The sequence below is a fragment of the Rattus norvegicus genome, chromosome 14 (assembly GCF_021556685.1).
Source record: "Rattus norvegicus strain SHRSP/BbbUtx chromosome 14, alternate assembly SHRSP_T2T, whole genome shotgun sequence".
NCBI lineage: Eukaryota > Metazoa > Chordata > Mammalia > Rodentia > Muridae > Rattus > Rattus norvegicus.
The window spans coordinates 8,955,614-8,978,613 of NC_141547.1; the positions used below are offsets into that span (position 1 = coordinate 8,955,614).

The window sequence follows — 23,000 nt, forward strand, 5'->3', positions numbered from 1 at the left end:
ACCCCCGGCGAGCCCTGTGTTAGTCCCATCTGCTGTGTTAGTCCCATCTGCTGTGTTAGTCCCATCTGCCCGTGTTTGCGCCACTCCAGCTCTTGTTTACTCAGTACTGTTTGCCGTCTTTTTATTTTCAGCTTTTTTATTACTACTATCTGGTTTCGAGAATGAGTCCGTGTTCCCATCGAGGCAGATCTCCGCAGTCGTATTTTCCAGCACTAAACTTACACCTTTGAACGGCGAGTTCATCGGTCACATCCCGAACTTGTGTTTTCTCCCAGTGGTGCTACCAGTGGCCTTGCTGTGAAGCCTCTAGGCACCCCAGCTCTGAGAAAGCTCATCCCCCCCCATCCCTCCCCACCCCACCCCCCACCCCCCACCCCACCCCCACCCTCCCTACCCCACCCCCCCTCCGGTCTCAGCCAGGGATTTCACAACACCAATGGCGTTCCTCATGCACTCATGCAGAAGCAGTCAGTGACTCTGGCCAATTAGAAGGGGCTCCTTTCTCTAACCCTGTGTGGTGGCTGTTCTTGGTTGTCAACTTGACTGCATCCGGAATTCACTGAAACCCAAACAGTCAGGTACCTGTAAGGGATTTTTTTCTTTTCTTTTTGCTTGCTTCTTTCTTTCTTTCTTTCTTTCTTTCTTTCTTTCTTTTTTTGATTTTTAAATTGCTTCATTAATTTCAAATTGTGAAAAAGATTCCCCCCCAAAATGGTTTAAATTGCCACGGTAATAGGAATGTTTAGAATTCAACGCAAAAATTAAACAGTGTTTATATGGAAACACCAAAAGTTTACAGAAAAGAATGCCCCACTGAACACAAGCTTGTAAAACAGTGGCCATTTTATGAGCCCAGAGAAAACCTTTGTCTTCAAGGTGTGAGGCAAAAGTCCTACTGATTGTCAGGTCCCGGTGTTGGGAAACTGGAGACGCAGGTAAGGCCTTAGGCGTCCTCTCTTGCTCCTTAGTCTTTCTCTTGGCTTCCATCACCTGCACTACAAATCTCCCAGAATCCTCTCCCCCTTCACTGTCATCAACACGTCTATTAGGCATGGCCCATAGAAAGTTAGGCACAAGTCGCCTGACTTTCCTTCTGACATTTCCCCGGAAGACCCACTTTTTTTTTCTTTTTAATATTCACTTTACATCTGATTCATTGCCCCCTCCTGGGCACCCCACACACACAATCCTTCCCCAAACCCCCAGCTCCCTCTCCTTTGAGTGGGTGGGTTCCCCCCTGGGTATCCCCCCACCCTGGCACATCAAATCTCTGTGGGCTTAGACACATCCTCTCCCACTGAGACCAGAAGGCAGCCCAGCTAGAAGAACACATCCCACTGACAGGCATCAGCTTTGGGACAGCCCCCGTTCCAGTTGTTCAGGACCTGCATGAAGACCAAGCTGGCATCTGGTACGTAAGTCTGGGGAGGCTTACGTCCAGCCTGTATATGTTCTTTGGTTGGTGGTTCAGTCTCTGAGAACCCCAAGGGTCCAGGTTAGTTGACTCCGTGGGTCTTCCCGTGGAGGAGTTTCTATCCCCTGCAGGGCCTCAATCCTTCCTCCTATTCTTCCATACCTAACCTAACCTCCATCTACTGTTTGGCTGTGGGTGTCTGCAGCTGTCTGAGTCAGCTGCTGGTTGGAGCCTTTCAGAGGACAGCCGTGCTAGACTCGTGTCTGCAAGCATAACAGGGTATCATTAATAGTATCAGAGATTGGAGCTTGCCCATGGGATGGGGGAAGGCCCACTTTTCTCTCCCTATCTTTTGAGGTGGGAAGATCCACCTTTAATCTGGGCCATGCCTACTGATGACAGCCTACACATAGAACATGGAAGAAGGAAGTTTTCACACATTGACTGCTAACTCTGCCCCTCAGTGGCAAGTCCATTCCTCCGCTGGAGCCCAATTCTTTGGGATTATGGCATCCGCTAAAGTCTAACTGAAACACCCAGCATCGTTGACTGGACAACTACTGGATTCTGGGACTTCCCATTGGTAAATGGCCACTGTTGGACTAGCTGGACCCCAGCCTGTAAGCCATTCTAGTAAAACCCATATATATATATATATATATATATATATATATATATATATATATTTTTTCCTATAAGTTCTGTCCCCTAAAAACAAAACCTCTGGCTAATACAGCCTGACTGGACCCAAACACAATACCTGCCGTATACTAGCTCCCCAAAGACATGGCTTCTTTCAGAAGGGACAGTTCAGAGCACAGAAGTGATAAAAAAGCAGACTTCCTGGACAGAAAGCGCAGCTCTGACTCTGGCTTGAAACCGTGGGCTAGTGGTTTAACGTGCCTCGGTTTTACTGCCTGCAAGACTGTGTCAAACACAGAGGATCCTTGTGAAAATTACACATCGAAATATGGAAAACATCAGAATCGTGCCTAGTGCTTATTTCTTTGTCCCAGAATCCAGAGGATAACTAAGGAGCTACTAGTGCTCCCTTGATGTTGAGAGATAAGATTCACATGATGGAGGATAGGGGCCAGAAGGTAGGGGCCTGGGACTTCACAGGGGTTAGGTTCTGGAACCAGCTACTCCTAAAATTGGCCGTGCCTGAAACTTTTCGGTTGCTTAATATTCTGTGACTTGCATAAAGGAAAGAAAAAAAAAAGTTCCGAGATCAGTACTCCAGTGTCCCGGGTTAGAAAGATGGGAGCCAGCCACATCCTGTGTTGTAAATCTGTGGTTTCTACTCCCTCGAGTTCTTCTCAGTCCCATTCCTTTTCTTCTCCCACACCTCTACTACAGAGAAGGCTGGGCTTGGGGAGGAAATGCTTTCTGGATACTTTTGAAGTGTTTAGAGCCCGTGCTTGGACATGTAAACTGTTTTAATTATTATCTAGTCAGGACTGACCTTCAAATGCGCTCAATCCTTTTTTTTTTTTTTTTTTTTTTCCCAGAGCTGAGGACTGAACCCAGGGCCTTGTGCTTGCTAGGCAAGCGCTCTACCACTGAGCTAAATCCCCAGCCCCTTGCTCAGTCCTTTTTTTAAAAAATGGCGCTGGCCCCAGAGCGCTCCACTCAATGCCTGGGGTCCCACACGCCAGTCTCAATAATCTTTCTCAGGCAGCCAGTCGTCAACTGCTTCATCCATCTGTCCTCAGTCTCAAAGCTGAATCTTACTTGCAAAGAAATTATGACCCGGCCACCCACCTCCAAGGCACCCATGCTCTCTCCTGCATTACTCCGACCTCACAGCAGGCCTGCGAGCTGAGGTCTCCACCATCTTTGGGGCTGATGGCGAGGCCAAAGCACGGGCGTCTGGGTCACGCTGGCCTGAGTTTGAATTTTACTTTCCCTGGTTACGGATGGTGGGGCACATGCGCAGTAAGAGGGCACGGGGGTAAGTGGTTTTATTTCTGTTCTGTCTCATCCCTGGTCCATCCATTAACACAGCACGCCGGTACCAGATGCATAGGAGCTCTTTCCCCACACCAAGCAGCCAGTCAGTGTTTGCAACCTCTGATCCAGTCTGACTCTGACACCACTGACCCGGAGGTAATATCCGACGCCACGGGTCACGGATTTGGTACTCCATTGGCCCTAACTTCGTGTCTTACTTGAAAGCACAAGGTTTGCTCTGTGCATCTGACCAGTTCTGTATAAATTTGGAACTCTATGGCCCCTTCCTTGAGTTCCACTGATTTGCTAAGACGGCTCGGAGAATTCAGGGAAGCCCTTGCTTGGGGCCGCAATGTACTGACCTCTTGCTTTGTAATATCCCAAGGGTGTTTCCAAACAATGTGTGCTCTTTGCCTCACCTCCCAGGTTTCCAGTACAGAGGTGAGTCACCCACTTTTTCAATTTAACAGCCTAGATAGGAGTGGACTTTGTGGCTCATGGTCTAGGACGGGATGTAACCCCCATGGCGGAAGCCGTGTGGCAGAAAGATTGAGAAGCACACGTTTAATCCCAGCGCTCTGGAGAGGCAGCATCAGGCAGGCCTCTGAGTTCGAGGCCAGTCTGGTCTACCTAATGAACTCCAGGATGGCCAGGACTTCATAGTGGGCCCTCATCTCAAAAACAAACGAGAAGAATGAGCGGTAAGAAGCAGAGAGAGGCCAGGGCTGGTGTGCAGCTGGACTTTCCCCTTTTTCCCCTTTTGAGTCAGTCCCAGACCCCATCCCATGCGATGGCGGTGTTCACATGCAGGCTAGGCCCTCCTTCAGTCAGTGAAAATGTCCTGGGGCACACTCAGCGCTGTATCTCCTAGGTGGTTCTAAATCCTGTGCTGACAACCCACGACATACCGAGGTGGAGTTCTCCACTCAGTGGGGTATGTGTAGATGGTGACCCCAGAGGCAAACTCCTCCCTGAAATAAGCAAGCACCAAGGGACCCTTTCCCATTTATGCGTCACGTCCGGGAACAAGTCTCTCTAGTGTTAATTACAACCGGGGAGAATATCACAAGGATGTTGTATGGCGTGAGTCATCTAAGTTTTATATTCAAATGTAATAAAAGACTACATGACTTATTAGAGCCATAGCTAAAGGATTGAAAGACATTTGACCGGCACTAAACTAACAGATTTTAGTCAGCGATCCTGGAATAATTATGGCTGTGTACAGAATACCGTGTGTGTATGTACCTAGCTCGTGATTCATTAGATGAGTCATGCCTTCCCTTCCCCTTCACCCCGTTCCTAAGAGTGCGAGGCCCATTTCACCTGGGATGATTTTCTGTTCAAGTTTTCCTCCTGCCTTCCCCTGCTCAGGGCCTCGGGACGGTGGCCCTCTGATGTCTTTCTTACCTCGGGGACCAGAACAGAGTGATGAAATACCATTGACCGTGCCCTCGCTGAACCCCAAGCTTTCCATATCTCCTCTTGTCTACGCTCGTTAGCCACAAACACAAGACCCGCAGCCTGGCTTTGGGTTTCACCGGCTGCTCCTCAGGACAGCATTAGTGTCTTGAACATTTTGAAGTGAAGGGGTTAGAAGGCCTCAAATGAGTCTCTCAGATCTCTCCTGTCCCCCACCCCCACCCCGGTCGGTCTCTTGCTCTTTCTTCCCTGACTGAGGTCAGTCACAGAAAGCAGAGACATTTTTCACATCCCTTACCATTAGCATTTTGAGGGAAACGCTTCCCTCTCCCACAACCAAATAACATTCTTAGTTGTTTAGCGAAGTTGTCTACCTGCTCACCGGAAAAGGTAAAAAGCAAAAAAAAATAAAATAAATAAATAATAATAACAACAATAATAATATTAATACCCAGACCAAATCTCTTTGGATGTTTCATAGCAAAATGGCTAAACTGTTTTCTGACTCCGCTGGTCAAATGAATGCTTGCAGCCCTCGGGGCCTGACAGACAAACCGCTCTGGTTCAAACGCGAGGTCCTGAGAAGATTCGGTGTGCACAGTCGCACCTCACAGATCTTCCGGTTCCTGTAGCCCAAACAGTAAATCTGAGCCTTGTAAAGGACCTGCCTCCCCAGCCGAGATGAGAGAACGGCGGATCTGCAGAGAGCTCTGCAAATACAAGAAGGGGCCCCGCTTTGCTTTATCACTGCATCTGCTGAGCTCCTGCGGGAGCTCCAAAGAGACGAGAAGAAAGAAATAGTCTACGGGCAATGCCTGAGTCTGGGTTTGTTACATCACACCAATAGTGACCCTAAGGCTGGGCATACATCAGAGTTTCTCAGCCTCGACACTACTAGGGTGTAATGCCTTGCTGGGAACTGAGGCCGAGGGGTGGTCAGGTCTCCGCACTGTGGACTGTTCTGGGCACCCCAGTTCTAAACTCACTAGATGAGGATATCACTTCCCTTCCACCGCCAACCCCCAGCTATGGCAGGCTGTGAGGATGAGGTTCCGCGAGTTGGGGGAACTTGTGGGCTGCTGGAGTGACCCTTTTGCAAAAATCCTGCCCCCATACAAGTTTATTTGTACACTGTGCTTCAGTTCAAGAAAGATAGTGGCAGTGAACCCCTGATGTCTCAGAGGAATAAAGAAAGAGCTAAGACAAACCACTGAACTGAGAACGGGACCCCCGTTGAAGGAATCAGAGAAAGGACTGGAAGAGCTTGAAGGGGTTTGAGACCCCATATGTACAACAATGTCAACCAACCAGAGCTTCCAGGGACTAAGCCACTACCTAAAGACTATACATGGACTGACCCTGGGCTCCAACCTCATAGGTAGGAATGAATATCCTAGTAAGAGCACCAGTGGAAGGGGAAGCCCTTGGTCCTGCCAAGACTGAACCCCCAGTGAACGTGATTGTTGGGGGGAGGGTGGTAATAGGGAGGAGGATGGGGAGGGGAACAGCCATAGAGAAGGGGAGGGGAAGGGGTTAGGGGGATGTTGGTCCGGAAACCGGGAAAGGGAATAACATTCGAAATGTAAATAAGAAATACTCAAGTTAATAAAAAGAAAGAAAGAAAGAGAGAGAGAAAGAAAGAAAGAAAGAAAGAAAGAAAGAAAGAAAGAAAGAAAGAAAGAAAGAAAGAAAGAGCTAAGAGAAAAGAGAAGGCAGGGTGGGACATCACCTGCTGTGAGAACTCCAGACAAGATGTCCAGAGAAAGCAGGCAGGGTGGGGTAGCGCTTGCTGTAAGAACTCCAGACACAGGATATGAACAAATCTACAGGGAGGTCAGGGTCACGTAAGCAGATCAGAGTTCCAGGATTTGCGTGTTGGTCTCCAGGTTATCCTGATGATTTGTATGTGCGAGGGGCTGTGGTGACAAAGCTGAAGGGATATGCTGCTTAGCTATGTGACCTCTGAAACTCCTGCTCACAGCAAAACTCGGAGCACTGAAGCCAGAGGCTGAATCGGGACTTCTTGTCCAGCGATGTGTGCTCAATCCAGGAATGATACCAGCTTGTCCTCGTCTCAAAAATTACTCACGTGGGGGACGGTGGGTGAGATGGCTCAGGGAGAGAGCATTTCTTGCCAAGAATGATGACCGGGGTTAGAAACCTAGGACCACATGGTGGGAGGAGAGGACTCCCTAGTAGAGAATTGTCCTCTCTTCCATTCACAGATGTGCATCCACCCACAACACGCACGCACAAACAAACAAGTACATAAATAAATGTAGCAGTAAAAAGAGCTTTAAAAACTTACTTACTGGCACCAAACACGGTTATTCCTATTCTAAGCCAGTCAATACAACGAATATGTCTGTTGCTAGGTAAATATTTATAAAGGACTAGATGCTCACTATTTAAGGTGTAGTCTAGGGTCCTTGTGAGATGGCTCAGTGGTTTTAGTATCCACTGATCTTACAGAGGACCAAGGTTCGATTCCCAGCACCCACAAAGTGGCTCACGGCCTTTCCTAACTCCAGTCCCAGGGGTCAAGGTGCTCGGAACTGAGCCTGGATCCTGTGCAAGAGCTCTCATCCTCTGAGTATCCCTGTTACGTGTTCAGGAGGTGATGTCTCCAACTCACCCTTGAGGCCGGAGGTAGCCCTGTCTGTAAAGGCTAATCTTGGGTGATAACGTGCCTGGACTGAGAGACGTCTTGAAGATGAATAAAGCACCCTGTGGACATGTCCGCAAGGGTGTTTCCAGAGAGGATCAACTAAGGAAGTGTCTTAGTCACTATTCCACTGCCGTGAGGAGACAACATGGCCAAAGCAGCTCATAAACGGAAACGTTTAACTGGGTGTTTGCTTGCAGTTCAGAGGGTGAGTCCATGACCATCATGGTGGGCAAGTCTGCCTGATCCACAAGGTGGCTGGGCCCGGTGTTGGCTTTTGAAAGTTTACCCCTGGTGACACACCTCCAATAAGGCTAATACGCCTCCTAATCCTCCCTAAACAGGCTACCAGCTAGGAACCAAACATTGAAATATATGAACCCATAGGGACCATTCAAACCAGCACAGTCTTTACCCTGGAAGTGGTTGGCACCAGCTCACAGTCTGGGGACCTAGACAGAATCGATGCAGGAGAGAAAGGAGAAGGTGTACTATGCAGCCATTTGCTCCTGCTTACAGCCTTGTTCCCGCCATGAGGTAAGCTGCTTCGCTCTACCAGGCACTTCCTACCATAAGGGACTGAAATGTCTGAAACCCAGAGCTGAAGTGAACCCTTCATGCCTTAAATTGTTTTCCTCAGATGTGTGCCATGGCACTGTATAGCTCTCACGTGGTGCCGTGCAGAGCGGGATAGCACTTTACCTGTAAAGCTTAGTCTTTCACGTAGAAGTACATTAAAGCTCCTATCATGTGCCGACTGTGATCAAATGGTAATAGCACAGCACCCATGGTCCTGTGAAGGATTCTGAGATGTGTGCAGCAGGAACATTCTGGAATCAATGATCAATGCTTGCTACATGTGGGAAGGTGTGAAGACCATACATTGTTATCCTGCATCAGACCCTGCTTCCGACTCCAAGAACCTACCATCTTGTTTATATTGAGACTGGGCCTCATTACATAGAACAGGCTATTCTGGAGCCTGCTATGTAACCCCAGTTGGCCTTGAATTCACAGCAATTCCCCTGCCTCTGTGTTCAGATCACAGGCCTGAGCTATCAAGTCCATCAAAAAGCTGACATCTTTATGGCCCCTCGCGGCCTCTGCAAACTGTGTCCGTGGCCTTCTCTCCAAGTACATTCTACTGCCTAGACTGCTCTACTCCCTGTGCTCTGGACAGCGTCCCCAATCTGCTCCTGAATACAGAAGTGACACTGTCTCTGCTAGTTTAATCAATCAATCAATCAATCAATTAAAACCAAATTGCACCCAGATTATGAGTTTGGACTTCTTCCGCTCAGAACCCTAAAATCTGATACTTATCTATTTGCAACCAAACCAATGCTATTCCAGTCTGGATTTGTTTTAATTGAAATTAAAAAGCCATTACTTCTTTGCAGCCCATATTTGTCTAGTGTGGATCTTTCTAGTTTTCAGATCTTCAGTTTCACCGTGGCAGATTCCCAGCGGAATGGGACTCTGGTCGTCACCTCCTCTTCCTCTTCTTTTGCTTCCTCATCCTCCCTCTCCTTTAATGAGTTCTCTTTCTCGTTACTTTTCCTCCTTACACACAGTTCTGGTTGGCCCACCTGTATCCAGATGAAACTGAACCACTGGGGTTAGCTCCTGAGAGGATTCTACTTTTCTTGTCCTTTTCTCACTTGTTTTTCAGAGGTCATTGTTGGAAAGACAATTTAGGTTTAGATTTAAAAGCCATTGTATAGGGGGCCTTTTGCCTCCCACCTTACAAGCGGTCATCAAGGAGAGCTCTGGGTACTTCCTAAGCATGCGTATTCCTCAATCCCTTCTGAACCACACTGCGCCCAACTTTGTAAACAAAATCCTTAGAGCGGAGGTTCTCAACCTTCCTAACGCTGCGACCCTTTAATAGTTTCTCCTGCTGTGGTGACCCCCAACCATAAAATTATTTCGTTGCTACTTTGTAATCATGGCTTTTCTATTGTTAGGAATCACAATGTAAATAGTTTGGAGATAAAGGTTTGCCAAAGGAGTCGAGACCCAAAGGTTGAGAGCCGTTAGCCTAGCAGCTTAGTCAGGGCCTTGACTGCAAGAGCTTTACAGGAAGTAGGTGCAAGAAATGAAGAAGTTACTTTCATCCTTCTGCTTGGGTAAAGGAGACTGGTGTCTCGGGTGTTTGCCAGCTGTTTAAAAAGAGGTCTCCTTAGAATAGTGGTCCTAGATCATGGACATAGTGGGGAAAGTGGGTGAATTGTGGTTCTTGAATAAAACAGACACAGACACAGGAAGGCCAGCAGTGATTTGGGGGAAATCAGACCTTTGGAGTTAGCCTAAATTTGAGCCCCACTTCTATAACTTACATGTCCTGTGACTGTAAGTCTTTCTGAATCTTGGTCCATACCTGCAAAATGGATGTAATAAACCCCATGCAAATCCCTGTACTGCTCACGAGTAGAAAATGCATCCCAGTGCACAGAAGCCAAGTGCCCAGAAGCTGTTCCTTTTCTTCTTTCCCCGGAAGTTTCTGGGTTTTCTGGGCTGTGCCCATGACAGGAGTGGCATGTAAAACAAAGGTATCGAATGATAGAACCCCACCCCCGTGTAAAACTTTGTATGGGAAACGTAAGAGGCAAACAAAACAGAGAGCCCAAATGATACAAATTGGTCCCAGAGCACGGCTTTGTTCTGGAGGAACCAGAGAGATGTGGTGCCTATCAAAAAGCTTGCTTACTATCTCCCAAGGGACAATTCCTACATTATGGAATCCCAGACCTACAAGTGACCTTAGGACCAAGAATGGTGGCAAATGCCTGCAAATTACAGCATTAGAGGTTCAAGTAGAAAGATTGTATGTTCAAGGTAGGCCTAGTCTGCAAAGCAAACCTCTTGTCTCAAAAATAGAAGAGAAAAAGGGTAAGTGTAAATGTCATTTGCATGACTTCCTCATGAGAAACGTGAAAACTTTAAATGTCAAACTAGTTCTCAGAGCGTTACAAAATAAGTGAGGTACTGCATAGCTTCTCCAAATTTCATCTGCAGAATCAAGATAGTCACCACTCTTCTGAACTTCTTTGGGTTCCAGGAATCTCTCCACAACGACCATATATATCCCTACATCACAAGACATTTGCACAGTTTCAGGAGGTCACTGGTCCAGGCAGAGTCAAGACGCTATGTGAGTTTAGCTGGGCGAACCAGCACACAGAAGGAATGAACCCGGGAGTCCTAGATGCAAAACTACCTGAAAAAATGGCTGTGTTGTGTTCTGGGGCTAAAAACAAAACCATTAACAGTCACAAATTACTTGCTAAGCACTCTTTATATGTTATCTCTTGTAATGTTTACCTCAACACCATTCACGTAATGCTTAACTCAACCCCATACTTGTAACAATTAAGTCAACACCATGTGTATGATGCTTACCTGGACACCATACCTGTGATGATTACCTCAACGCCATGCAGGAGGCACTGTTACCCCCATTTCATCAGGTACGGACTTGAAGCGTAGAAAGGTTAACAGCTCACCCTCTGTCATGTGGAAGCAGAATCAGACAGAGGCTTGGGTTTCAGACAGGAGAATCCCCCATGCCACTTTTTCATTTAAACATTTTATAGTTTTCTAGATCACTCAGAGTAAACACTAAAACGTCCCCCAGATGGCCAGCATCTCTGGCTTTCTGTCATCCCCACCCCCTTGGAATGTTCCACAAACCTTAGATCTGGTCCTTTGCTCTGTGAATTTCTTCCCCAAACAAGACAACAGCTGGCTCTCTTAGTTCTTCCCATCCTCGTCGAGGTCTTGGATAAGTCTAGTTAGAATTAGAACCCATTCACTCCATTCTTTGCTTTGTCCTCTCTCTAAGTGCTCCTCCATCCCCGTGCTGTGGCCAATCAGAATGCTAAATTGACTATTAATGCCACATTATTAGTTGGTTCATGAAAGAATCCCCAACAGATGTTAGGTTTGAAGAAGAATAAGGTATTGGTAAGTCCCCTCGAGAACCTTTATTATAGCCAGTGTGATGACATCTGTCTGAAATTTCTACACTATGGGGCTGAAGTGGGAGGGTCATGAATTTGAGGTCAGCCCTGGATTTCATAAAAAGAGACTGTCTAAAAAACACTACCATCACCACCCCTACAACAGCAACAAAGTAACGAACAAAAGCCGGCAGGACCACTCACACTAGTAATCAAGACAAAAAACCCCTGTCCCAAACAATGTTACTTTTGCGTTTGAGGTGTGTTTACATTGACTGGGGATTATACTAAACTCTCCTAGGCAATTCTGCCCATGCTGTTGCAATTGTTCCTCAGGTGCTGGGAAATAGGGAATGCCACTCAAGTAAGATACTAGTTTCTCAGATAGCAAACTGAACCTTAAAAAGAGTCTTTCTTTTGCTGTAAGAGTGTAGTAAAAGGACTCAACTTCAATTTCAGTCATTCAGAAGGTGAGTCACTTGGTATATGAGTTGGAATCTGGACCTGGGTCCTCCACACACCAAACCCCACTCCTGCCTCTCAAAAACTTTCCAGAGAAGTATAAGCTTCTAACAGGAGGAAAATTCAAGTAGCAATGATGACCTTTCTTTCCTCATCCATTAACACAGCGAGAGCTTCTCTTCATTGCCTTCTTAGTGACCTCCTGATCACTGATGCTTCAACAGAGGACCCACACTTCTTTTTTTTTTTTTTTCTTTTCTTTTTTCGGAGCTGGGGACCGAACCCAGAAGACCCACATTTCTTAACAGAATGGTTGGCTTTCTCTTGCTAAAATGTCAAGCCAGAATCTGAGAAGAAATAAAAGCGTCAGGGCCTCATAGGAAACCAAGTTTTGGCGAATAACCAGGAAACAGCATGTGCGCACGTGACGTCTATACGATTTCCACTGTGTTTGGTTCCAGACTGGTGTTCTCCACTGCTGTTTGAGCACAATCTACAGTGCTGTGCTCCTTTGTTGGGCTGCTAATCCTGCTCCTTCCTCTCCTTGTGTTGTTTCCCAGCCTGTGTGGGGGATGTGGGTGCCCATCTATATGTGTGCACGTGAAGCTCAGAGGTTGACACTGAGCATCTTCCTCAATCGCTCTCCGCCCTGTTTTGAGACAGGATGGGCTCACTGAGCTTGGCATTTGTCAGTTTGGCTAGACTGGCTGGCCAGCGGGACCCAGGGATCTGCCTTGTTTCCTCTTCTCAACGTTGTGATTGTAGACACACACCACTCTGCCTGCTTTTACGTGGGTGCTGGGGATATGAGCTCCCTGCTTCACGATTGAGCAGCCAACACTCTACAAACTGAGCTGTGCCTCAGGTTTCTGTTCGTAAGACTTCCCCTGAGCAGGGACAAGAAGAATCCTGTCCCTCTGCTTCACTGCCTGCCCTCTTCCTCCCTGCTACCATGGAGGACCCTAGTCAGGACTGCCACAGTGCTTTACATGCCGGATGGCAGGCCTAACTATGCTGACTTAGCAGGATGGGTGGGCTCTGGGCAGGTGCACTTTTTAAGAGGTGACACTGGCTTCTTGGCCTGTCTCTTGGCCCAGGCCACCATCTTGGTCAGCAAGTCCTCTCTGGCTCATCTCCCCTCCCCCTCTCTGCACATTGCCCGGCTCAGGGTCACGTTCAGTCTGGACTCTCCGGGATGTGTCTGCCTCTGACTATGCTTCTCCCCTTTGTCTACAGTAAACCTTCTCCTCCACCATCCCTAGGAGCAGCCATAGCCTTTCCTTTTTTATTTATTTTCTTTATTTTTTTCATCCAAGAAGTCAAAGTTCTGTGAGAAATTGAAATACAGGAGCTTTGAATTGCCCTTGAAAAATATCTCCAATATTCATTCATTAACCTGAACTTGTTTTATGACTCAAGGAGGAAAAACCCAGACTGAGAAAATTATCTAATGGCAAAGTCCTGTGAAGAATAATTTTCAAAACTGCCCAGCAGAGATAAATATTTAACTGTAAGCAGAGAACTTTCTCTGATTATTCCAGAGAGTGGTGCTGTCATTGCTAGTACCACAGGAATATAAAGAGAGGACACGACCACTCCAAGATATAGAGCTTGAGGGAATTTTATGTAGACATACGGGAGAGTACAGACAGCGATATCTGAAGAGTCTGGAGTAGGGAGACAAAGGAGTAGGCTAAACATGGCCAGAGGAATGGACCAGGGAGGAGAGAGGGAGAGAGAGAAGGAGAGAGGGAGAAGGGAAGGGAGGAAGACAAAAGAGGAGCTCAAGAGAGGGACAGGAGTGAATGGACAAAATGACAGGGTGCTATAGGAAGGAGAATCTGGAAAATGAGAAGCCCTGTCATAGAAGCCCCGCCATGGAAACCCCACACCTGGGCAAGAGACTTAGAGGCCAGGGTGAGAGGAGCTGAGGGGAGCCACAGTACTTGTTATCTGTGAGAAAGCCAGGAGGCCAGCATTCACTTTGGAATGCTGGTAGGCACCAAGGATGGCCGTTTGTCCTGAGTTTCTTTTGGGCCTGACAATAGGCTACTTATTGGCTACCTAACAGTGATTACTGACTGGCCAGGCTTCTGAAGGACTCATAACAGCATCAGGCCCTCCTCTGGTGTGCTATAGAATACTGTTGAAAGAATGAGGGAAGCCATGGCTAAAAGTCACTCTACAAGGGAGCTGAAATTCCCGATTGTGCAAGGATGTGCTTCAGCTTTTGTATAGTAAAGTGGTGGGTGTAGCTCTAGTTACAATGAAGTCTTATTAAATAAAACAATGAGTATTTTCCGTCCTGTCTGCCTTCAGAGATTGCTTTCGAGGATGTGTTGGTTTTTGTCATTGTGACCAGAGTTCCTGACATAAACAAATAAGGGGAGAAGGGCTTACGTTGGCTCAAGCTTCAGAAGGCTTAGTCTATGATTACTTGAATTCCCTGATGCTGGGGCTAAGGTAGGCAGAGCAGCAGGAGGGTGGTAGAGGAAGTCGTGTATCTCATGCCTGACAGCAAGCAGAGAGCAAGAAACACAAGGTAAGACAGGGTGAGAAATAGGCCCCAGAGAACTCCTTTCTCCAGCTACGTCATCTCCCAAAGTCTTACCCCACCTGGGGACCAAGCATCAGAGCATGATCCTGTGGGCCTATAGGGGACACGCTCTCTCAGCTCCCCTCTTCCTCCCTCCCTCCTTATCTCTCTCTTTCATTCATTCTTTCTTTCTTTTCTTCCTCCCCTTCCCTTCTCTCTCTCTCTCTCTCTCTCTCTCTCTCTCTCTCTCTCTCTCCCTCCTTCCTTCCTACCTTCCTTCCTTCCTTCTACCAGATCCCACAGAGAACATTTCATCATCAAACCTCAACTTTCCACCCGGTCCCCAAGGCTCATGTTCAGCTGCCAGTGAAAAGTCCCCTACAGTCCTCGTCACCTTAGCTCCACTGTTGTTAAAACACAAATTTGAATCCTCCTCTGAGACACGAGACCATATCCAACGATGAGCACGGAAGTACTATAGAATAGTACTACAGAGTAGAAAAGTTAAGCATTTCAAAAGCACAGTGATGCCGTATATAAACTGTCCCACTTCCCATGAGAGGAGCTGGAAAGATCGGAACCAAAGAATACAGGACTTGGTGTGGCAGACATGAAACTCTAGAGCTCTATGTTTAGTGTCCGCACATACGATGATGTAATATGCTCTCCAACGGGCCTGGGTATAAACCTAAAGAAGCGGGGAAAGTTCTGACGTCTCAGCAGGGCCACTTGAAAACGCACACTTCGGCCACACAATGGCCAATAGTTTCAGCTGACGCTTCCTGCTCGGAGCCAGTGGGATCATAGGCATCCACACAGTTCACACAGCAGCTCATGCTTCCCCAGTGGGAAGTGGCTGAGCCTGAGCTACGCGGGTGTCAGCATCCTACAGAGAGCGTTTGCACGCTGCAGCTTCCGGATCTACCTAGGCCTGCCTGACACCTGCCGATCGTCTAATAGCCACCCGACATACTCACTCCAGTGTGTGCACTGCCACCTGACATACTCACTCCAGTGTGTGCACTGCCACCCGACATACTCACTCCAGTGTGTGCACTGCCACCCGACATACTCATTCCAGTGTGTGCACTGCCACCTGACATACTCATTCCAGTGCGTGCGTTGTTGAAGTTAGAGTAGAACCAGCTTCTGCTGCTTGTAGTTAAAGGGCCATAATGAAGACCCTGCTCCCTGACAGCTCACATTGGAGTCCGTTTGAAAAACCGTATGGAAACCCACTACTGTAGAAACTTCCTAAATATATATATACACACATACGAAAGGGGTTTAAACGGAACTACCAAATAAGACAGAGGAAAATGCTCCCACTAGACATCTCGTGCCACCAAGGAAAACTCCCAATGCCAGGACCGGGTCACAGCTTCCTGAGTCATGGGGTCAACGGGTGCTGTCGAAACATCCACGGTTACTCTCTGCAACCTGGTGGATGATAAGGCCCTCCTATTTAAGTCATTGAGCATGGAAAAGTCACATGCCCAACTGGACGATTCCCTCATCCCAGTGTGTGCTGATTCGTCCTGGACGCTACCCCAAAAGCTGCCGGAGGGAAGGTAACCATCATTGTCACCCAGCTGCAAACCTTGTGACTTGTGACAGTGACCTGATGCAAAATGTACTTGTGTAATAATAGGGGTACAGACATTAGGGGTCACCTAACCGCTTTTCAACTCGATTCAAGGCCTATGTATTAGTCAGGGTTCCCTGGAGCCACAGAACTTATGGACTCTGTCTACATGTTAAGGAAAGTTATTGGAAGGACTCACAGTCTGCAGCCCAACTGAACCAACAGCAGGCAGCTGTGAATGAGAAGTCCAGGAATCTAGGAGCTGCTCAGTCCCACGAGCCTAGTTGTGTCAGCTGGTCTGTGTACGCTGGAATCCTGAAGAGGTAGGTTCCAGCACAGGTGCTGGCAGGGACGTGCGAGCAGGAGAAGAGGGAAACCTTCCCTCCTCCCCTGTCCTTATGTAGGTGTCCAGCAGAAGGTGTGGCCCAGATGAAAGGTGTGACCACCACGCCTGGACCTAAGCTGTTCTTCACTTGGAACTTGCTCTGTCCCAGGATGGCCTTGAACTCAGAAATCTGCTTGCCTCAGTCTCCTGGGATTAAAGGCGTGTACCATCTTGCCTGGGCCTAAACTCATAGCCACCATGCCTCAAGATCCGGATCAAAAGCCTATGACTTCCAGCCTCAAGATCTGGATCACAGATGTGACCTCCATTTCTGAAGTGTAGTTCATTCCGGATGTAGTCAAGTTGACAATTGGAAATAGCTGTCGCAGCCTACTCCATACATGTAGCAAAGCGTGTGAGACTACACAGATCCCTGACCCAGGGGAAACACAGACACTATTGTTTTGCTAAATGAACATAGCAGTAGAATGATCCCTAAAGACAGTCTAATACACCCATGGATCCGAGCACTGCTTAGCCCTCATCGAATTTCTCACGGTCAGGGAGAACTAACACGGAGACCCACAACTGGACAGAGTGCAGAGTGTGAGAGACTGTGGAACACTCAGTCCTCAATGGGATGACTTCATCAAATCTCTTCCCTCGGGGCTCAGGAAACTCCGCAGAAGCGGAGACAGGTAGATTCTAAGAGCCAGAGGTGATAGATGACGCCAAGGGACCCGTATCTTCCGGACACAGCAGGGCTGATGCACAAGTGACTCACGGAGACTGTGGTAGTATCAGGGGACCTGCACAGGTCCATCTAAGCCAGACAGAGCACCAGCAACGAGAGGGACATGAACATGGCGTCCCACCCCTAACCAAGAAGCCATCTACGATGATACCCACTGGCAAAAGAAAAACCAGTTTCCTCTATGGTGTGTCACTGGGTACAGAAACCACACTCCAGGCCAGGCCCCATGGCCGGGAGTAGTTAGCCAGCACAAAACAAACCCAATTTTTAAAAAAAAGACAATAAAAAATTAAAAAGTACTTGAGAGAACTAAATCAAACACACAAACAAAAATCCCTACTGCATATGTAGCCTAGGGGGGCGGTGAGGGGTAGACGTCCCTTCTGCACCCCTAAAATAGCTGCAAGTTCTGCTCCTGTCTAGAAGTAAATACCTGCTTTAAGATTCTTGCTAGACTCCAGTGGGATGACAGTTCCACTGCCGTCCTCCAAGATGACTGTCATTGACAATCCTCCTGGAAGCTGGGGGAGAGGTGACACGTATATATTGATATAAACAAGTTTAACTGCAGTTGTCCTACACAGAGGACTCTGCTCATCTGTAGCAGGAGGGTTTTGTTTGTTCGTTTGTTATTAGCTACTCCAATTTATGCTCCCAGCAGAATCTGACACACACACATTAGCTTATTTTTAATATGCCGTCTAGCTCAACGGCTAGGCACTTCTCATCCTCCACCTGCCCGATCAGGGAAGAGGCCAGCGGCCACTTTTTGGAAATCTCACCTGGGTGACTTTACCTCCAACAGCTACCATGCCCATCCATCTCCCACCGCTTCATGGTGAATTTCCCCCCCCACCAAGTCCTAGCCCCCACAACTCTAAGGGTCCCGCCCCATCTCCTTTGCCCAACAACTAGCCGCTGGCTTCTTTATTGATCGATAAAAAACCAATTGGGGATAAGGACCTTTAGGGTTTGGACACGCAGGTTCCTGATTGAATCAAAGCATTAGAACCAATCTCCAACAACACTCGTCGCATAAGCCGTAGACTGCTAAATAGAAAACCCAGTGCTACCCGTGGGATCCCTCCCCTCAGACTGTTAGTCAGAGGTACCCTGGTGACTCCGAAACAATGCGGCTTATCACTGTTGCTCTTGGTCTCCTGCCATGGTCTGATGGATGACCCCATCACTGAAGTTATCACACACACTGGCACTGGCTACGTAGAAATCAAGTTAGTACTAACCAGGAAGTGTGTTCGCTGCCAGCGAGCTTTCAGAGTTGAGGGGTTAATGACCTGAAACGAAGGTCCTCCCCAGAGAAGCTGAAAGGCTCCTGACTCAACACGATGATAAGACGACCTGCTGACAAGAAAACCAGCATAATAAGGAAATCTGTGGCCAACCAAAAACTGGAAAACTCTGGACAACAGGTCAATACATGATAAAAATGTCTGGCACGTCTGAGACTACAAGTAACAAATATCCAGATAAAAACTTTCCACCCCAAAAGTCCCCTTATGAAACCTTCAAGTCCTCTGCGTCGCAGCAAACAGTCTCTGCTCCCATAGAGAAACCACTGCCCTTTGCTGTTCTAGCAGGGGACGATCTGCTTGGGTTGAAATCAGTCTCCTCTTTCTTTTATATTCATGCTGCCTCAATCACTCCTAATCCAACAGTAGCATTGGGAGATGCCATACAAGCGACTGGAAGAAAAAAGCTATCAGGGGTTTATGAGCAGTGAACCCAGTGAACAATGACTGAGGTGGGAAGATAAGCACGGATTGTGGTGCCACTGAGGTACGGATGTTGTAGCAGTAACCAATTGCTCTCTGATTGGCTCTAAGGCCTGTTCCATGGGAGGCAACATGTACAAGAAGAGAAACAACAACAACAACATCTGGCCAAGAACGGGTTTGCTAAATGGACACAGTATCGAACAGCCCTGCAAATTTGTATCAACAGAGTAGTGCCTGGGGATTTCATTGGCAGTTTCTTTGCCCAGTGGACGGTGGCTAACACAGAGAAGTAACTGGTCAAGCTCTAAAGAAGTGTCTGTGGTTGCTCAGCCACCAGTGAGGAATCTGGATCTCACTCCTCCCCAAGGCTCAGGATCACTGTGGAGGAGGGGTAGAAGGAATGACCGAGCCAGAGGTCAGGAAGGGCCAGAAAGAAACTGTCTTCTGGACACCACAGGACCCCTGTGCTCATGAGCTCACGGCAGCTGTGGTTTCTACAGATCTATGTGCCCAAGAGCAAGTCCGTCAACATTCCAGCACCGAGCTGGAGGAGCTCATGAGCCCCACCCCTAACTGAGGAGTTAGCTATGCCAAATTGATGGTTTCTGGGCAAGGGAGAATCAGTTTCCTTAAGGTTGTAGTTCCTGGGGGAAGGGGGGTCACTATGCTCCAACTGATGGCCTCGCACTCAGGAATAGAAAGGCAGCACAAATGAGATCCCATGACTTATCAAAACCAACAGAAAGAACACAAACTGGGGACACAGGGACGTGGCGGGGGGAGTCTTGGAAATTTTAAGGAGAAGAATAGGAGCGAATATAATCGAATTTTGCTGAACGAAAATTCCAAAAAAAAATTAATAAGAATACTATTTTAAACATTATCTTCCCAGCACTGGGGAGGGGGAGGGGGGCAAACACAGGCGGATCTCTGAGTTTGAGTGAGGCCTGGTCTATTGAGTGAGTTCCAGAGTTCCAGGACAGCTAGGGCTTCGCAGAGAAACCCTGTGTCAAACAAACGAACGGACGAATGGACAGGTTATAAAATGCTTGTTTAAGGAAATAGGCTCAAGGGGCCAGCAAGATGACTTAGCAGGGAAAGGCTCTCGCTGCCAAGCCTGAGACCCTGAATTCGATCCCTGTAACCCCCGTGCTGAAAAGTGCAAACCAACTCTATAAATTATCTTCTGATGCCCACATGTGAGCCGTAGCAGGCATGCACACACACGATACATAGGTGTGCATACAATAAGTAATTTTATTTTTTTAAGAAAATGAGACCAGCAAGATGCCACCGAAACCGAATGGAAGTGTAGGCAGTCTGTGTCCTCTACTTCTCTACCGTAGGCGTGCTTGAAGCGTCCACAAACAGCACTGTCCGCGCTGTCCAGTTGTCAAGCAAAAGATACTACCCTGCAGATTCTACTTCCCCTGGAAATGTGCGGTCTCGCTGTATAAACTGCCTCATCGTCCTGAAAACAGTGCTTTTCTTCCTTCAGAGCCCTGAAATGGAATTCGGTGCCTCTTTCTGTCCTCAGGAGTCCGTTCGCTCTGGGAATCATTTCTTCGGCTAGCTTAGTCTGCCTTGGGTTTTTGCAACAAACAACCCTGCCTTCTCCTCCTCTGTGTCCGTTTGCCCCCCAGGGAGGAAGTGGAAATCTTTCTGGAGCTAGGACCTCCCCTCTGCTCAGGAGAGGCTTGCATTTTCTTCTCCTACACCCTTTCCTCGTGCCTGGACCTCTGAACTCAGGCATCTCTGAATCTGAATCTGGTGAGTGTCTCCTAGAACCAACCCCGCACTCCCCCAGGACCATCTGGGCTAGGGGCCAAGGGTTAACACAGAACAAACAATCCATTAGCACTATACACATGCTAAAATAACACACGAGTTCAGAATCCGTCACGTGGGGTAAAGTACAAATGGGTTTTTATAACAGAATAGAAAAGTGCTTCTACCCATCCCTCTCGCCCCTTACCAATTCCCGGGGTCACAAACAAGTCTCTGGAAAGAGCTGTGTCACGGGGCATATTCTGCATGGTGCATGGTTGATGTCAGCATAGTTTCTTCCCAGTAAGAAAACAAAATCTCGAGAGAGACCCAACCGCCTGGTCAGGTGGGCACTCCTGAGGCTGCAGAGCGGAAGAGACCACCAACACTGCTCACCCCTGCCCACATCCCTGGCCCAAGAGGAAACTGTATAAGGCCTCTGGGCTCCCGTGGGGGAGGGCCCAGGAGCGGCAGGACACCTGCCAGAGACACCGCCGGACCCTGAAGGAAACAGACCGGATAAACAGTTCTCTGCACCCAAATCCCGTGGGAGGGAGAGCTGAACCTTCAGAGAGGCAGACAAGCCTGGGAAACCAGAAGTGACTGCTCTCTGCACACACATCTCGGACGCCAGAGGAAAAAGCCAAAGACCATCTGGAACCCTGGTGCACTGAAGCTCCCGGAAGGGGCGGCACAGGTCTTCCTGGTTGCTGCCTCTGCAGAGAGCCCGTGGGCAGCACCCCACGAGCGAACTTGAGCCTCGGGACGACAGGTAAGACCAACTTTTCTGCTGCAAGAAAGCTGCCTGGTGAGCTTGGGACACATGGAAGCAGAATTCCTCTAGGACCGGCACGTTCTGTGTTTACCGGAAGTCCCACACCCGCGGATCCCGGCCCGCAGCAGCTCTCTGCTCCCAGACCCTGTGAGAGAGAGACCCAACCGCCTGGTCAGGTGGGCACTCCTGAGGCTGCAGAGCGGAAGAGACCACCAACACTGCTCACCCCTGCCCACATCCCTGGCCCAAGAGGAAACCGTATAAGGCCTCTGGGCTCCCGTAGGGGAGGGCCCAGGAGCGGCAGGACCCCTGCCAGAGACACCACCGGACCCTGAAGGAAACACAGTTCTCTGCACCCAAATCCCGTGGGAGGGAGAGCTAAACCTTCAGAGAGGCAGAAAAGCCTGGGAAACCAGAAGAGACTGATCTCTGTACATACATCTCGGACGCCAGAGGAAAACACCAAAGGCCATCTGGAACCCTGGTGCACTGAAGCTCCCGGAAGAGGCGGCACAGGTATTCCTGGTTGCTGCCGCCGCAGAGAGCCCGTGGGCAGCACCCCACGAGCGAACTTGAGCCTCGGGACCACAGGTAAGACCAACTTTTCTGCTGCAAGAAAGCTGCCTGGTGAACTCAAGACACAGGCCCACAGGAACAGCTGAAGACCTGTACAGAGGAAAAACTACACGCCCGAAAGCAGAACACTCTGTTCCCATAACTGGCTGAAAGAAAACAGGAAAACAGGTCTACAGCACTCCTGACACACAGGCTTATAGGACAGTCTAGCCACTGTCAGAAATAGCAGAACAAAGTAACACTAGAGATAATCTGATGGTGAGAGGCAAGCACAGGAACCCAAGCAACAGAAACCAAGACTACTTGGCATCATCGGAGCCCAATTCTCCCACCAAAACAAACATGGAATATCCAAACACACCAGAAAAGCAAGATCTAGTTTCAAAATCATATTTGATCATGATGCTGGAGGACTTCAAGAAAGATGTGAAGAACTCCCTTAGGGAAACACAGGAAAACATTAATAAACAAGTAGAAGCCTACAGAGAGGAATCGCAAAAATCCCTGAAAGAATTCCAGGAAAACACAATCAAACAGTTGAAGGAATTAAAAATGGAAATAGAAGCAATCAAGAAAGAACACATGGAAACAACCCTGGATATAGAAAACCAAAAGAAGAGACAAGGAGCTGTAGATACAAGCTTCACCAACAGAATACAAGAGATGGAAGAGAGAATATCAGGAGCAGAAGATTCCATAGAAATCATTGACTCAACTTTCAAAGATAATGTAAAGTGGAAAAAGCTACTGGTCCAAAACATACAGGAAATCCAGGACTCAATGAGAAGATCAAACCTAAGGATAATAGGTATAGAAGAGAGTGAAGACTCCCAGCTCAAAGGACCAGTAAATATCTTCAACAAAATCATAGAAGAAAACTTCCCTAATCTAAAAAAAGAGATACCCATAGGCATACAAGAAGCCTACAGAACTCCAAATAGATTGGACCAGAAAAGAAACACCTCCCGTCACATAATAGTCAAAACACCAAACGCACAAAATAAAGAAAGAATATTAAAAGCAGTAAGGGAAAAATGTCAAGTAACATATAAAGGCAGACCTATCAGA

At 48.0% G+C, this 23,000-nt stretch overlaps 2 long non-coding RNA genes across 4 annotated transcripts in view; both read right to left on the reverse strand.

Moving 5' to 3' along the window:
• LOC148001212 (uncharacterized) overlaps nucleotides 1-11,456 on the reverse strand; it is a 50,941-nt gene extending 39,485 nt beyond the window's left edge. For 2 of the 3 annotated variants that reach the window (XR_015637276.1, XR_015637275.1), the window contains exons 1-2: nucleotides 11,148-11,456; nucleotides 10,857-10,963 (exon numbers count right to left, since the gene is read on the reverse strand). This is a non-coding gene — a long non-coding RNA (uncharacterized LOC148001212). Of the gene's footprint in view, nucleotides 1-8,803; nucleotides 10,545-10,856; nucleotides 10,964-11,147 lie in introns of those variants that run through there. The other variant, XR_015637277.1, reaches the window with a different exon arrangement.
• A 9,267-nt stretch (nucleotides 11,457-20,723) lies between these two features.
• On the reverse strand, nucleotides 20,724-22,261 carry LOC148001213 (uncharacterized). Its single transcript, XR_015637278.1, has 2 exons — nucleotides 21,796-22,261; nucleotides 20,724-21,501 (listed from the first exon to the last, which is right to left on the reverse strand). It is a non-coding gene; the product is annotated as an uncharacterized LOC148001213 (long non-coding RNA).
• Nucleotides 22,262-23,000: the final 739 nt, after the last annotated feature.